Raw genomic sequence first — 4,212 nt, 5'->3', positions numbered from 1 at the left:
CGTGCTGTATTTTTCTTGTTCCCCCTGACCTGGTAAGTAGCCAGAAATTTTCTTCAAAAGATCATGGGTGGTATGCAGTTTTCTTTAGCTGATATTTTGTTGTCAATTCACACACATCTGAAAACCGTGCTTTTCATTAAATCAGCTATGAATGTATTTTGTTTGGATTGCTCTGAAATTTGAATTCATGGTTGTTATTGGCAGATATGTATGATGAAATGTAACAATATCGAAAAATGGAGTGTTAGAGGATACGTGCCCCTGAACTTATGGTCTCCTCAGCATATGTCTCTCAGGTATCGCCCCATGGGAAAAAAAAATTATTGGGGAGTTTGAAGCTCTTAAAACCCCCCTCCTCGTTATGTGCCTATCTCTGACTGAAACAGACTTTTGGCTATTGGCCGGCAGGGGGTCAAAAACTCACTCGTTCGCCTACGATCTCAATACTGTTATCAATAGCTTAGCATTGGTGTCCTTATCTACCAGGTGTTGCAGTATGAAACCGAAATATTTTTGTGAAAATTAAAAAAAATTTTATGCAAAATTTTGGAATCCATTTGGAATATCCATTGGAATTTTCTACAATTTTTCCATCTCTCCTGCAGGCTATGAATGCCTTTCAATGCCTGAAAAACAATTCATCCATTGAAGCAAACCATTTGTGGAGCCATTCTCATACATTTTCATATAAACCAAAGTGTTGTTCGGCAAGTGTGTGTCCTAATTATGCGAACTGATGGTAATTGGATGGAGCTAAGTCTGCAGATTAAGCCGCATGCGCTAGTATTTCCCAATTGAGCGCCTTGATCGTATTCATGACCTGTTTTTTATTTTTTTTTTATTTTTTTATTTTTTTTTTATTTTTTTATTTTTATTTTATTCTAAAACCTCAGGAGACAGCTCTCATTGGCCATTTTACACCGGGGTGTTCAACGTATGTAACAGTAAACGTACACAAACAACCATGCCCTGGACCGGGGAAACCTACCCAGGCGGGACTCGAACCCGCGACCTCTTGTTTGGCAGGTGAAGACGTTACCCCGCCGCCACCGTTCTGTGTGAGGGGGCATTACTATGAATTAATATGACTTCCTGTTGCCTTTTTGCATATTCCATTCATTTTTCTTGTATTGCTCGATTCAAATCGATCATATGTTGCCGGTAGCGATCAGTCCTGACGGTGTCATCAAGTTTTAGTAGCTCATAATATATTACACTCTTTGGATTCCACCTAATGCTGTGATCCCACCACCATTGTCTTCTTTCCAAAGATTCTATCTTGCAGTGGATGTTGATGGTTTGCCTGGAAGTCAACTGGTATCCACACTTTCAAGCCTCTAAAGCAGGGGTCTCCAATTTACTAGGCCACGTGGGCCACATTCCAAGTTCCGAATCGCCCTGCGGGCCGGATAGCAAATTTGCCAAAGACTGAAGTATTCGATACCAAGGTCTACTGAAGTATCTGGTGGCGTATTTCTTATTTACGAACAGTTGAAGGCGACTTTGACGTGCTGTACAGCGCTGCAATGCTCCTAGCGGCGTCTCACAGAGTTAAACGAGCGAGAATCGCGCGCTACTTGAAAGAAGTGCGTGGGCCAGATGAAAGCCCTCCGGGATCGGATCCAGCCCACAGGCCGTATTTTGGAGACCCCTGCTCTAAAGCATATCAATGCTACATATTGCCTGAAAATGAAGGCAAAATAGTTTGTTTACCCACACTTTCTTGGAAACATAAAATTTGTGATGAAGCCCATTCTTTCACCCATTATTTATGACCATTTACCGATTATTCAAGATTCTGAAATTATATCCACTTTTCATCACTGGTCACTACTTGTTGAAGAAATTAATTTTTGCTAATATTTCACAAGCAGCATTTTACTTTTGGTTTTTCGAGTAGTGGTTTTTCTTGTGGACTTCATTCAGTTCATGCGGGACCCATTTTCCTTCTTTAAGTGACTTTCCCATAGCTTTCAGATGAAGAGGTACTGCTTTCTGCATCATACATACTTCATTGTTCCACGAGTACTCATTGAGTCTGAGTACAGTCTTCATCCAATTAGGCTTGAAAGTCCTTATCTTCAAATTTTTTCAGTGGTTTCCCATGGTCATTGTTTCTCACATGAAAATCACGTCTTTAAATTTTTTTAAACTACTTGAAGCTCTAGGTTTAGCCAAGAGCATGTTCACCGTATGCTTTGACAAACATTCTATGCAATCCTGCTGTAGTGGTTTTTTTCAAATGATATCAGAAAACCAATGCTGTCAGCAAATCTTAGATCAAATGCACAAAACTCTAAATGTTTGTGGTTATAGAATAATATGCCGGTATATGAAATTTAGGTTATTGCGTGTTGACAAACTTGGCCAGTTGCTTGGGAGAAGATGGTGCTGCAGAAGGGGTCTTACGATCCCTAAACTGACTACAAACACCTTCAAAAGTGAAATTTTGTTTTCTTACATCTACACCTGGTAAAGTATTGTTCAAATGGAATATTTTATTAAATGTTAATATTTCTCTGATGTGTTGTTATTCATGTTCTTTTTTCATCATGAGAGACCATCATCTGACCCAGGTGGTTTTCTGTATTCCAACATACATTGCGTTGCAGGTTGAAATTCATACGCAGATTTAGTGCCCCTGTGCCCTCCCGACTCATAAAAAATAGACAACATTTTTTATACTGTTATCATTATGTTCATCTAATTTAATATCAATAACTCTCACATTAAAATAAAGAGAATATTTCGTACATAAATTATGGTATCTTGTTTTTAATCTCAAGTATAATAAGATCGTTTGCCTGTCATACCCTTGTGCCCCCCTCCAGGAAAAAATCCTGGATCCACCCCTGTTGACATTGTTAGGGAGGGTAATGGGATTCTCCCAAAAGAGGCAAGCATAGTTCGGGGATTAGACCTAGTAAGATAAGAGTGGGGGACCACCTCCAAAGGTGTTTGTACCCCAACCCCTTTGGCCCTTGCATTAGTGTGTCCCGAAAAATATAAAAGCCAAATTTTTTAGGGGGCTGGGTCTTGTTCGGTGCTCCAGTGAAAAGAGAAGAATTTTGATATCCCAGTCATTCAAATCAAACCATGAGAAATTGTCCCCATGGCACTTGAATATTTATTATTGTTTATCATAGAAATGAGAGCACTGTCAGGGGGCCAAAATATTGGTCACACAGAAAATTTAATAGAATTCGTGCACAATGGTTTATTTAAGGTCAGAAAAGCACAAGTGAAAGCACTAGGGTGCTTAGGAATCTTATGCGAAGTATGAGAGGTATTGGAAACACGAAATGCTTTCATTAAAACAGTTAGTATGTATGGAAGCTTCATCACTAATTTTATGCTTCCAAGAAAGTGTGCGGAAAGATAAACTATTTTGCCTTCATTTTCACACAGTATGTGTCATTGATATGCTTTAGAGGCTTAAGAGTGTGGCTGCCAATTGACTTCCAAGTGACCAAATGGCTTTTACACCAATTCTCATTTTTTGTGATGTGGTTATATTTTATTTAACATGGTTCTTTAGCACCAAGAGAATAGTCTCATGAACATTTTCGAATCTTCACCAATGACCTGGAGAAGGGGAGAGAGGTTAGGGACACAAGAAAGCAGTGGCCGCAGCGAGGGGAGGGGGGGGGATAAAAACCCTCCCCAGAGCTCAGAGAAATTTTTAAGTTTAATCCATTTTACTTAATTGGATTGATATTACTAATAGTATTGTATAGTGTAAGGATTAATAAAATAACCCTCAGGAAGCCGTAAAACTCACCGTTTTGAACCATTTATGTAAAAATTCCACAATTTATTAATCTCGCACCTACCACTTATCCTGGTGGGTATACCATACCCTCATACACCCTGGTATTAGTTGCAGTGGTTGCACCTATCCCGCCCACCAGCCTTAATTCCTAGCTGTGCCCCTGCAAGAAAGGGCTCCTTGCAAGTCTAGTTAAAAGGTATTGCTGATCATGAGCTGATTACTGAGTCATTAGCATCTTAATTTTAATCAGGAAATCATTATTTTATTCATTCTTTATAAGTTTTTGGAATTTAGGTATCTATGGTGCGTAAACATATACATCTAGGAAAGGGGATGAGAAAAGGCAGGAGGTATTTGAGATGTGGGTGTGGAGAAGAATAGAGAAGTTGAAATAGACCAAGAGGAGGAAGAACAAAGAAGTGCCAGACATGGTGGACAAG

Source organism: Ischnura elegans, chromosome 3, assembly GCF_921293095.1.
Source record: "Ischnura elegans chromosome 3, ioIscEleg1.1, whole genome shotgun sequence".
NCBI lineage: Eukaryota > Metazoa > Arthropoda > Insecta > Odonata > Coenagrionidae > Ischnura > Ischnura elegans.
The sequence above is the reverse complement of the archived record's forward strand: the minus strand, read 5'-3'. Positions refer to the sequence as shown.